A 14,065-nucleotide genomic window follows, 5' to 3' on the forward strand; every position below is an offset into this window, starting at 1 on the left:
TTATGTTTCATTATCGTGTAACTTGAATGCCAGTCAATGACAATGCTGTGAATGAGTGAATATTTTTTGAACATTCATCTGCTTGGTTTTTTTTTTAGAATATATTCAGCAAACCCAGATACTTTGTGATTCTTCTGAGGATTTGGGAACCTGGTTGGCTCATCGCGTTATGCTGAGTAACAGCATGTGCAAATCATACTATTTTTGGACAGAGTCCAGCTCCATGGACTTTTTTGGCATTATCGGTTAACAGTAATATTGTTTTTTCTTTATTTTTTGGCTTCTCTAATTTCTTTCTTGTGAGAGTTTGTGGGACAGCATTTAGAAACCCTCTGTAGCCCTCGATAATTGCCCATGTGTTAAGCTGATGCAGTTGCTATTTCTGAAATAAGTGCATGTTACAGGTATTTAATGCATTGCAAAAATAAAGAAAGGCAGTCTGTAGCAGGCCTATAATAAATAATCATGTGTTCAGTGAAAAAAAATCTATATAACTCATTGCAATTGCAAGAAAATGTCCTGAAAGTAGCTGAAGTGACTAAACTAAATGAGTGAAATAAAACTATTGGAGCTGATTGATGATTTATTGAGGGAAACTATTCAAAAGTCAGTGCAAAACTTTGAAAACAGCCTTTTTTTTAATGAAACAGTTTTTGATTAGAAACGTTTTGATTAAAAAGTCTCACAGAGAACCCCAGACCTCGGGGTTCCCCCAGGTACCTCCTCTAGCTTTTCCGGGGGAACCCCAGGGTCTTCTCACAAAATATGTATTCTCTCCAGTGTGTCCTGGGTCTACCCCTGGGTCTCATCCTGGTGGGACATGCCCAGTCACTACAAAAAGCTTGCGACCATAGGTGAGGGTAGGGTCGTAGATAAACAGGCAAACTGACAGCTTCACTTTTCTGCTATTTTCTCTCTTCACCATGATGGACTGGCCCAGCGTCCACATCACTGCAGCCCCGATCCATCTGTCAATCTCCCGCTCCCCTCTCACCCTCATAATGGGCGTCAGAGAACAGCCGTGATAGCTCATGCAACATCTACTAACATATGAACAAAAGCAACAGGCTAAATCCACAAAGAGCTGTAAACCTCTGAAAAATGAAAAATGTATTGGTGCTAAAAAATACACATCATAAAATATACAAATTGAATCAAGTTCTTTTGAGGCAAATACATTTTCTTCTGCTGCTCAATTGCAAAAGATCTCAGTGTCGCCCCACCTGCCAAATGCCACTTTCGAACACTTTTAAAATTTAGATGTACCAGTACACAAGGAACAGTACAAATGATTATTCTTTGGTATTTTTCCAGTGCTGTGCAGACCCACAGGCACAAAAACGTAAGTATGATGGAAGACATACTGTATAATGTGTGTGATATGTGTTTGCGCTGAAATAACCAATGATATATCCTATTTTGCTTCTCTTTACCAGGAGTGCGCTCTGTGCAAAGACACTCAGCCAATTAGGCGACAAATGCTGCACAGTGCAGAACTTAATCCATTTTCCAAGGAGGCTTGCAGACATAATAACATCATAAAAGCACACACAGCAAAAGCCCATTAAAACAAAAGCTTGCTGTCATTAAAAAAGTCCTTTATGGAAGAAAGTGGCATGCAACAATTTGGTCTTTGCTGGCATCATTTATGTCTATTTACAGTTCCCATACTGTTCAGTAAGTGTAGGAAGCCTAATCAGATATTCAGGAAAGAGGGAAAAGATGAATGTTACTGCTAAATGTCAAAATCCTGTTTATCCTGTTTACATCATATGATTTACATTTGATTGATTTTTTTTCATTTAGTCATATTAAGAATATATAGGTCTTCCTGTCTTCTTCTTTAGTAAGAGGGGAAGATGAAAATGAGAATGAGAAGAAAAACTGAATGGTGGCAAAAAGACATGACATCCATTAATATTGTTCAGTGAGGAAGGCAGATTTTTAAAAGAAGGGAGAAAAGCATCTTGGGATACTTGAAAATCATATAGTCTAAAAACTGATGCAATCCATTAAAAGAGAGTGGGAAAGCCCATTATTATTCTTATGGCACAGTGGAAGAGTTTCAACCCCTGCTATGGCCAATCCAGGGGAAGAGCTTTCCAGAAATAAAACTCTGCAGGGAGCCGTAGAGTCACAGCTCTGTGAAATAATCTTCAGGGTAAACCATTCAACAATGCAGAGATTCTGAAAACAACAATATGTGAAATCACCTTTTTAAATGCAAATAAGAAAGAAAAATATTCATTACTACAGTATATACTAATCCCTTGTGACATTGATCCTTTACAGATTTGAAAGTATATATTACAGAGGTGTATTTATATCAATTTAAAAAAAACATAATATAAGACAATCTTTTCACCAAATTGTGACTTTTTCACATGACAGGTGATTCTGTTGAGCAGGACTGTTCAATGAGTTTAACTAAAAAACAAATGTGTGTAGTCTTATGTAGTGAAATACTTTATTGTATTATGTGCTCTTACACGGTGACCTGGTAACCTGTCCATGGTGTAGTCTAGCTGGGTTCAGCTGCTTGAATATGTGTTGTGTTCCTTTTTGCAATAATTGTCTAAAGCTAAACAACAGTGGTGATGATTCAGCCTAACTAGGCCTAAAAACTGGTATTATAACATGATAAAACAGCTTGATTTTCAGTGGTATTTTTAAACTTTTTAGAAGGCATAGCCAAATGATGTCCTACTGATGGTGGCATATGATCAAAATATATTTCATCTGGGAGAGCATGGACAGGTACCAAATTTTAATGGACTCGGAGATTTGTCTAATGCACATTGACCCATTAATTGTTGAAACACACACTTACACACTGTGTATTACCAACCTTATTTCTATCTCTTCCTCTTGTGGCTGAGATTGGGCTTGTATGGTCTTAACCAGTCTCAGTGGTGGGTGTGGCCTATGGAAATCCTGGGCTACCACACATCTGCAATCACATCTGCAGTCAACATGGCATTTAAGCTGGGTTCTCAGCTTCAGTTGTTGCCAGAGTGTGCATTTTTTCTGTTGGTGATATGGAAGTGAAACGGAGAGGTATAAATTCAAAGAGACAATCCCAGACTTTGCTTGGTGACTTACCCAGGGTTCCATGTGTCAGCTAGTTTCCAGACAGTGATTTACAAAAGGACAGTTCAGCGTGTCTCTTTAAGGTCAAGCTTTGTTTAAGTGCCTCATTGCCAATTCCAGATTTCTGTTTATTAAATCTTCTGAGCCTTTCACTGTATCCTCTACTTGAGTCTTCAGTGGAGAGTGTATATAGTTTTGTTTTTTGAACATGAGTTTGGAAAGGCTTCTATTGTTCCATTGTTAATGGTTCAATGCATCTTTCCTTTTACTTTTCTGCATTTCATTTAAATTAAATGTAGTTTCTTAACTGGTGCTGGAGTTAAGGGGTTATCAGTCTGACCAATACAGTGTCCAACCAATTTTATTTTTTAAAAATAAATCATCTTTAAACAGCAAAACATAGCAGCATCAGTAGTGCACATTTTGGTTGCCCAAGTGCTGATAACTGCAGGCAGCTAATGTTTACAAGATAACAGCTGGAAAGAACAAGATAGACAGGAAGAATGCAGAAATGTCTTTATTTCCATGGTCTGACATCACAGAATTAGCCTGTTAATAGGTGCTCTGAATCTCTTATTTTCGCTGTAAATATAGATGTCAGTGGTCTGTGTTCTTTGCATCCAAATACCTTGTTAACCGGGCTTCCAGAAAAAGCTGGCCCTTAGCTGTTGTTGTAGTTTGTGTCCTTTTGTTTACTAATCCTTCTGCATTTTGCTGTGTCATGCCCAGTATGCCCCAATAAAAACCACAGGAATGCCTTATCATTTGCACTTGCTGATATATTCAGGTGTTGTTGTGAACAGCCACAGCTACAGTGCTAATTTGAGACACTATCTTTCTCCTTATGCTCTATACATTTTACAAAGATGTTATTTGGGCAGAACAAAGAGATGCATTCTGTTCTTACATGAGTAATGAAATCTACTGCTTTGGTGTGTCTTATGGGAACTAGTTAGTGATCTTTTCTGCTTTTGTCTGCATTGTTTTCAACTATACAAGCTTAAGAAAACTTTAGAAGTTCAGAGCAAATCCTCAAAAGAGCCTCTGATAACATAAAGTAGGATAGGAACAGAACAGAATTTAATGCAACCAAACAAACTACTTGTATAATGTTAGTAGTTCGATCTAAATTATATACCTATAATGCCATCAACTATAATAATTAAACAGTCTTTATAACAAAAAGTAATCTAACTCCAAGACAAATTTAGAGGCCAATATATAAACCAACTTGATCTGGTCTCGTTTGTGTTCATTAAAACAGATGACTATTTTTCCTGACCAACATTAATAATTTGATCTAATTCTCAATTACCTGTGCAGAATATCAATTCTATGTAACAAATACAGCTCCCTTTAGTGCTATTATTACAGATGAGATCGTCGTGTATCATCAGGGGATGGTTGGGCTGGCAAAACAGTGTAACTTAACAGAGCACATATGGCTGTAAAAATTATTTAAAAAGGTCCTCTATTAAATCTAAAGAAATTATTAACAAAGATTCTCAATTAAGTCCTGGGCAAGCAAAGGCAGAAGTGTCAAAGAGAAGTAAATATAATCATTTCTTAAAAGTGTTAAACTAACATTCACACTGGTTGGCCAGCTGTGGTAAGCTGAGAAAGAAGGCAGGGCTTGACTGTGTCTCCATATTTCTTTAATGTGTGCGTCCAAGTTCTAGAATAACGATGTCTTGTAGGAAGGATTGTAGGGAAAGATCCACCGATATCCGCATAATCTAATATCATCCCCTCTACAGCTTAGCCAGCTTTTCTGTCTGCCATCCAGTATGACTGTTGGGAGCAGTAGTAAACACTTGGTTTCTAGTAGAGTAGGTAAATTAAGTTGGGGGACTTGATTGGTTTGTTATTGGATGCTGCTCAACTTTTTCACTACAGGCAGTCTTGCCAGGCTGCTGTTAGAAAAGTTTTCAATATCAGTTAGCAGTCTCGAAGATGTTGTCCTGAAGGGACAGGGGTGGTAGCTCAGGAGGTAGTGCAGGTCATCTATTGATCGGAAGGTTGGTGGTTCGATCCCTGGCTCTCCCTAGTCTGCATCCCAAATATCCTTGGGCAAGTTGCTCTCCGATGCATCCATCGGAGTATGAATGTGTGTGAATGGTAGTAGTAAATATAGAAGACATTGTGCGTGCGTGGGTGAATGTGGCATGTTGTATAAAGCGCTTTGAGTACTCCGGGGGAGCAGAAAAGCGCTATATAAGAATCAGTTCAAGGTTGGCAATCATCAGTGCATTAGCTTGAACTGTGGCTGGTGATGGTAGTTCTTGTCTTGGTCCGGGGATCCTCTCCAACCCTAACCTGCACCAAGTGGAAAATCAGTGTAGCTACAATGAGCTCACCTGTTATTGATGGCAACAGGTCAAATCCTAAAAATGTAGGAACTGCCATCATCAGCTGCAATTCAACTGAGGAATTGCAGCTGATGATGTTCCATGAGGAACTTTTTTTAAATAATTGATTAAAAATATATATAATCTGGTGTACCTTGAATGTTTCTTCTCCCTACCTCAATATCAAAACAAATACAGTGAAATTTGGTAGGAGAGGTGTCAGGCATCATGGATGTTTTATTGACAAATGAAGTTACAGAAGTTGTAAAGTGTCCAGGCTTAGGTCCAAATGCAAACTTGACAAAATTTCTGAAACTTTTTACCTGTCAAATGAGGTCTCATAGGCTTTTTTTTTATTATCATTAAAATGGGTGTTCCAAATAGACAAAGCATCTACAAAGAGGCGTGGACATCAACCAAACCTCAACCTTGCCCCAAACCATAGTTGCTTGCAGCTGATGGTTAACATGTTAAAGGCAGCTGAACCAACAAAGTCAAGTTGTTCTTGAGAGGTCCAAACAAAAAACTTCCAAAATCCCATTCCTTACAGGTCGGATGACATCAGCACCCCACAAACAATAAATCACAGACAAAACAATAATTACCACTTCCTCACAAATCAGCACGAATAGATAACCTTAAATCTCAGCTCATTACTCCTTATCTCACCTGCCAACCTACAGGATTAGCTGCAAACACTTTGAAGTGCATTTGTGCAGGAAAATCATTAGATTTACAATTAGTTTTATTGATGGTAACAAGTCTGTCTGCCCACTGGCTGCTCATGTCCACTCCCCACCTTTTCTGAGTTCACTTTGTACTAAATTGGGTAGCAATAAGAAGATAACAGCAGTGTACACGTGTGTGTGTGTGTGTGTGTGTGTGTGTGTGTGTGTGTGTGTGTAGATTCACAGTTATATAACAGGAAAACTAGCATACATAACTAAGCTCAACAACAAACAAAGGTGTGTGTGCGTGTGTGTTAAAGACACTCATTCATTAAATGACATTATGAAACTAGCTTTTGAGTGTGAGTGGCCCCAGGGTCACTCAACCCTGAACCTATCCTTGCAGTGCCATACATCACCCATAAATTAGCATCAAACAAAATGCCTTCCCATCCCCATGTATTTGTGAAAACGCTGCCAACGTCTGAATAAAATGTCACCCTAAATTCCAGTTGGTCATTTAAAAATAATGCAATGTTTTGCATTAAAATCATGCTTGGGCATTTTCACTTCGCATTCCTTTTAAATAGAACTGTCTTGTAGCATTTGTGTGATCATTCATTTATGTACCAAACGCACAGCTATTGAGTTGTCACAGTGTTTACTGGAGGATGAGGAAAATTACAGCAGGCCATAAAAAAAAGTGCAGGAGTATAATGCTGCCTAAAACAATAGAAAATAGCCTGGTTTAGAAAGGTAGGACAATAAACATCATCACTGTGCTTACAGCTTCTCCTTCATATTGTCATGTGCAAAGTTACTTAAAACACCCTCTTTCCCATTCTGATGCTCAGTTTGAACCTCAGCAGATCACATCAATATTTGCAGTGTTGGGGAGTAACGGAATACATGTACCGCCGTTACGTATTTAAAATACAAAATATGAGTAACTGTATTCTGTTACAGTTACCGTTTAAAAAGGTGGTATTCAGAATACAGTTACTTTGTTGAAGTAAATGGATTACACGGCGGTATTTTCCTGTTTCATATTGTGGCGGGTCAGGATTGTTTGGGTTTTGTTTGACAGCTATGTTCTGTTGTTCCAAGCGGCAGCGTTGGCAACAACGGTTGCCATGACTACAGGGTGACACGTGCTCTCTCTGCGACTGTGTGTTTCCTGTGTGAGAGTGCGCCTTTTTGTTGTTGTTGTTGTGCTAAGCCTGGGGTCAGCAACCTTTAACACCCAAAGAGCCATTTGGAGCCGGTTTTCACGCAAAAGAAAACACTGGGAGCCACCAATACTTTTTGACATCTAAAATGAAGATAACACTGTATATATTGTTTTTTACCTTTATACTTTGTGTGAACAACTAAAGTGTGTTGCTTATGAAATCCATGAAGTGCTACAGAGAAAACTACATTTTATTTATGTAATGAACACATTTTGAACTCTTAAAGAAATATAACAAAAAGAAAAATGATCCATGTAGCAAAGAAAAACTGCTGTGTGCCGCCACCCTTATATCGCCTTTGGGCTTTTGGAGTGTAGCAGAGCCTTAACCAGTTTGTCTTGTAATCGGAAGGTTGCCGGTTCGAGCCCCGGCTTGGACAGTCTTGGTCGTTGTGTCCTTGGGCAAGGCACTTCACCCGTTGCCTGCTGGTGGTAGTCAGAGGGCCCGGTGGCGCCAGTGTCCGGCAGCCTCGCCTCTGTGTGTGCTGTGGCTACAATGTAGCTTGCCATCACCAGTGTGTGAATGACTGGATGACTGAATGTGTAAAGCGCTTTGGGGTCCGTAGGGACTAGTAAAGCGCTAAGACAGGCTATTTACTAAAAAATAAATATTTGCAAAATTCTGTATAAATATTTATTTATTTACTTATATTTATTTTACCTGGTAAATGTGTGTGGCGGGGCGTAGTCTGCAGTGCCGCTGTATGGGAGTCGGACGCACCTGAGCGGCACCCGCAATCACGCCTCGCTGCCTTAAAGTCTGTGCTCTCTCTGCTGTTGTGTTGGTATATGTTGGGCTGTGAGCTGAAAAGCTACAGCTGGCTGTATGCGTACAGCAACCATGTGTGAAAAGTGGGCAATAAAGAGATGCCGAAAAGCATGTTCATGCAAACATCGTCGGGTCTACTGTGATATGTTTACTGTTCCTGAACCTCTGCGCACAGTGAAGTCACTTTCATCTTTACGCAGAACTGTAAGCTGTCATCTGTGAGGCGTGAGCGGTGTTTGTTTTTAACATAGTTCACGGTGGAGAATAGCTGCTGACATAATGTGGATCTGAAGATCCACATTATGTCAGCAGCCTACCTGGGGCCTACCTGGGGTTGAAAATCTCGGTAAATGCACGGCGTTTCGGCGAGCATACCGGCTTCCACGAGTGTGACGCTTATTTTGAGCGACGAAAAATAATAAAATATAATTTTATTTTTATATTTCAAAATCACAATAATCTTCCAATTTAGAACTACAAGTTTAAAAAGAACTAACACAAAAAATACACTTCAGCTAAATACTTGTCATTTATTTTCCCAAACCACGCGGAGCCGCAGTATAAGGACTAAAGAGCCGCAGGTTGCCGACCCCTGTGCTAAGCTATGCCGAGCAGTTGGGTTAGCGGCGGTGTTTTTCTGTTGGAAAATAAACGGCTGTGCTCCGTGGCAATTTGGGGAAGCAAGACCAAACAACACCTCTGTCTCCTCCTTGTCTGAGCTCTCTGTCTCTCGCAAGCAAACTTGACCCAGACAACAAAGTAAAGCTATTTTTCGGCTACGAGCCAGACACGGAGCCCGACGTATTAGCCAGAGGTCCCTTTACTACGGTCTGGAGCCGCGGACCTTCAGTAATAGTAATAAATCACATTCATGTAGTTGTAAACAGCATGATAATATATTAAGTAATCCAAAGTATTCAGAATATGTTACTCTCATTGAGTAACGTAACGGAATACGTTACAAAATACATTTTGGGGCATGTATTCTGTAATCTGTAGTGGAATACATTTTAAAAGTAACCTTCGCAACACTGAATATTTGTGTGATTTTATGTACTGTTACAACTATGGATGCTCGTATTAAACAAGTTTAAGTGTCCAAAAAAAAAAAAAAAATGCAGGGCTTTAAGCTGCTCTAAATGCTTAATTGGTTGCTTAAAAAAGAAAAAAAAAGGAGGGGAAAGAAGTATATATACAAGGACCCTGTATTTGAACTATACAGGCTCATTGGTACAGTTCATTTCAAATGTTTTACCAGTGCCAGCAGGTGGTCAGGGACCAGTTACTATGCCTGCGTAACTGGGGGTTTAGGAAATGATTTCACAGCAGCTACCAGCTACCTACAACAACCACTCACCAACCAGTCAGGGAATACTCATGTTTCCCCCACAACCAGTGATCACTACATGCTCACTGTAGTTCAGTCATTTAGTTATTTTCAACAAAAAAAATATCTTTATTCACATTTGGATCACATTTGATGTTTAGTTCATAAATTAAGAAATGGAGTTGGAAATAAGCATAAAAGCTCCTTGTCTCCAGTTGAAGAATGTGACTAATTAGACTGGGGAATGCATACTGTACATCCCACTTTGTTGAGGCTTTTTGAAGCACAGCACAGCTATAAAACAGTTTTACAAAGCTCCTGCCACCAAATTATCCAGATCCACAACTGGATAAATAATATAATGCTAAAGATCAAAGAAAAACCTGTCATATGGGGAAAACACCTTCTTATATCCCAGTTAACCTTCACTGAGAATGCATAATAGTAGCAGCTTGGGAAAAATGCACATTGCTTTAGCCAAGGTTAGCACTGCTTGCGGCAGTCAGGGCAAGGCACCGCCCCTTTGCTGAAAGTAAAATACAACACAATAACAGCAACATCCCCATGTTTTGAGGATAAATAGGATCAAGTATAATGGTGCTGAATGAATATTAAACATGTTTATTGAAATTATACAAAAGACCGGAGGCTCCCAAGAAAGGGAGCCCCTGTGGATTTTACTACTTCTAGTCTGGCTCTGTTGGCACACCAGCTACATTTTCATTCAAAGCTTTTAAAATTCTTTCTCTTACCTAAATGCACACAAATCCACGCATACACAGCTATGATTTACATTTCAAAGGCTCTTGTGTTCCAAAACTACCTGACTACATGCTGCACAGCTGGGGACAGTGAAACAGAGACACAAAGAGCAAAGGCTTTAAACACCAGATCAAAAAGGAAGACACAGCATCCAACAAAGCTTAAGGCCCCAGTGGCAACGGTAGCAACACTGCTGCCTGCTCAGAGTCTGACAACTGGGACAAATACCTCTGGACATCTGAGATATCTTTTCGACCTCTTGATTGGCCATTTTTATGCTGTTATATTTTTCTTATGTCCTATCATCTTTTTTTCTTGTTGACATAACTTAATCATCCGTAGATCGATTAATTTTATAAACCTGTGAAGCGTGAAATGACTAATGTAAAGCTAAAAAACCCTTCAATTCTGTCATCAATGTTGTGAATACATTCTGTCACCTCCCAGACTGCAGATGCTTTGATGTGCCCAAATTTGTTAAAGTCTGTCACACAGTATGACTTCAACATCAACATTCAAGATTACAGCATTTCACCGGGTGTAAACATTTAAAGACCTCATAACACTGACACCAGGAATGAGTTTCATCCCATTTTCTAAACCCAAATTTGAACCATGTGGTAAGATGCAGAATGTTTGGAGGAAAATATAAATTCATATTTTGTTTTCCTTGTTTCCTTGTGCTACAGTTGCCGCTCATATTCTAATGAGGACACACAAGAGCTTTCTTTGACTTTTTAAGTATTAACATAAAACGAACAGCAAAGTTAAAAACAAGCCTAAAGAGCACGTCACAGAGTCACAGAGATTCTTCAATAGAATTAGGTAGGGGTAACAATGGAAGCTACAATTCTACCAGCCTGACTGTTCATCATTGTCTTAGGCCTGTCGAAGATCAGGCCCTGGCTGCTAGGTTGAGTCAGCATATACTCGTTTTTTTATTGTCACTCGGTATTAGCATATTGTCTGCACACAGGTTTGCAAAGAGGAGTGAAAGAAGTCCACTGTGAATGACCATCTTTGAACAGAGGTGGTGGCTTACGTCACCAACTGTCTGCCATCTATAATCCAGTTTTGAGATCCCTTCCCAGACGCTTTAACGCCCACTCACATCCTTGGCCATCTGACCTCAGGAAATCACATGATAGGGTGGGGATAGGTGTCACAATGGGTTCACCCAAAACCTTGGCTGATGGTGACCTACACCAGTTTTCACACCTTGGCTTGTGTGATTAGGATCAATAGGGGGTCCATGACCTTCTTGGGGACACTCCCATAGGGCTTAAAAATTTGGGACTCTCCACTATTTGCTCTTCGAACTGAAGAAGTTTCTTGGATGAGAGGGGAAACTTCTTCAAGGAAATTATGGAAGTCCAGACGCTTTTCTTTCCAAGCTCCTTAGACTATTCTCCAAAAGTTGATTCTGTTGATATCTGGATGTAGCGTTTTCAGTCCTGATGAACTTACCTGGATGATTGAGAATGCATCAAGACTCCTTAGACTATGATGACCTGGATGACTGTGAACCTTCACAGACATAGTGTTATTATCACAAAAGGCCTATTTCTCAATGTGTTTATATGATTCTGAATCTTGAAGTTTATGTTCATCTTGAAGTAAATTTTTCACTGAACTCCAAAGGAACATTCTCACAAGTCTTTATTTTTGCATGACATTGTGAATTTTGGTGTTCTGATAAAAGCAAACAATGAAACCTTTGCGTGTGAATTGAAATTTGGATGACTGTGAAACATAGATGTTGTAAATCTGTGAAATCTCCTCAAAGTATCCAATCAAACTTTAGTATAAATTTCAAATTTTCATTTTCCTTTTTTTGTTTTGACCATTGGCAGAAGCATTTCAAGGGCTTTTTTTTTTAAAAAAAAAAAAAAGAAAAAAAAAGAGGTCGCACAGATCAAAAAACAAGTCAAGAAAATCCCATAAATAATAAAAAAATACAAACAACTTGAAATTAGGTTTCAATGTGGATTCTGAGCTGTGGACAAACTTTTGCCTTCATAAAATCTAATTATGAGACACTACTCATATGGCTCATATGAGTCATTTTGAAGCCCAAAACCCAACCAAAAAGCTATTGGGCCAACAAACTGATCCAGTTACATCAGTGAAACGGTTTTATTTTACAGAGTGCAGGAACTAAAGAACAATGTCTCACATTCAAGTTCACCTTTTCAACGTTTATACATTTGGAAATGGTAAGCAGTGAACCAAAGCAGAGCTCAAATTTGGGCTGAAACTGCGCTATTATGATGTGTTTAATTAAAGTCTCTCCACATTGCCATCACACTTTCAGAATGGCGCACTCAGTATATGTTCTCTATCTGAAACCGTTATGTATTAAATGCCAACTTTCATTGTCTCTTGTCATTCAAATCAATTTACTAAATTATAGTCCACATCGTTTGGGTTAATAACAGCTTACCCCACTGTGATGACAAAGCCACTGGAGGGAAAGTCTGAAATGACACCAAGAGGCTGGATCCTCTAACACTGGCCATAATTTTGTTTCAATTTTCTGAGCAAAAAGATAGTGGAGAAAATCAAAGAGTGGAAGGGGAAGAGCCAATGCCTGATTGCAGTCATGAAATATGCCATAAATGCTTTTGTTAATCTCCCAGCAGAGAGCAAGAAAGGACACTGTTCTCATTGGGTGCCAGAGTTAGAGACATAATGGGAGAGGGTGAAAGAAAGAAATAGATATCACACAGAGAAAGGCCATCTTTAGTTAAATACAGGCTAAAAGAGTATAATTCTTTCAGCTGTGACTCTAATATATCAAATAAAGAGAGGATTAATTCCCAGTCATAGGGGAGAAGAGAACATGATATCTGAAATGATTGAAAACTAGCACTCTTGTGAGTATGATGTTAGACTGAGCACACAGTGCCACATATTCAGAAACAGTACTCTGACAAAACGCTGAAGCTTGAAAGTTCTTTAGATTTCTTCCAAATCATTTAAAGATACAGTTTTACATTGTGGGCTTTCTTAATTAGATGTGAAGATTGTCCCTGGCATATACATATGTACCTGGCGTTCAGTTAGCCTTGCTTAGCTTTAAGTATGGGAAACAGGGCAGCAGCCAGCAAAGCTCTATCGAAATGTAACTAAATCTCTCTACGATATGACGATAACCCATTTCAGGTGCTTGTTTTCCAGGACTCCTTGTTGTCTGTCTCTGCTTTTAAATGTTTGTATTTGTTAGTTTCTTGCTTTCCTATTGTATTTTGTATATAGTCACCAACATGTTTCATATTTGAGAAGGTAGGACTAGAAAACTTGAATCACTTTGGTGGATCATGGAAACCAGTTTTGCCAACCAAGAAGTGGACTGCCAAGTCCTGTTTGACCGCAACAAAACACACAAAAATACATACCGTACCTCTACAGACCCCGATGCAGGTGGTGGAAATAGATGACGGTGGTCTCTGCGCTCCATGAGCTGGCCCCCAGACGTGGCCAAAGTTTTTTGACTCCTTTTTCTTTTATGGTTGCTCCAATGTTGTTCTTTTGGGGACAGAATTGACCATCTTTAGACGAAGCAGTTGACTATCAATCTGTCAGCTTGCTAAACTATCAGCTTAGCAATCAGTATGTTCGAATTCTAAAAGTTAGTCTAAATGTATTCTGTTGTTTGTACACCACCATTTTTGTGACAGTTTACAAAGCATTTATCCTAACACTTGGCAAAAAGCAAACGGAGAGTGTGCACTGTGATGAACCACCTATCTAAAGAAAGTTAGAAGTCCTAGTAACTTTTTCTGCATAAACTGAAAGACTGCCTGGAGTACACATCTACAACCTGTGGTATGCGCTGAATAATAGCTGACTCCAATGCATTCATAATTT

The sequence above is a fragment of the Neolamprologus multifasciatus genome, chromosome 2 (assembly GCF_963576455.1).
Source record: "Neolamprologus multifasciatus chromosome 2, fNeoMul1.2, whole genome shotgun sequence".
NCBI lineage: Eukaryota > Metazoa > Chordata > Actinopteri > Cichliformes > Cichlidae > Neolamprologus > Neolamprologus multifasciatus.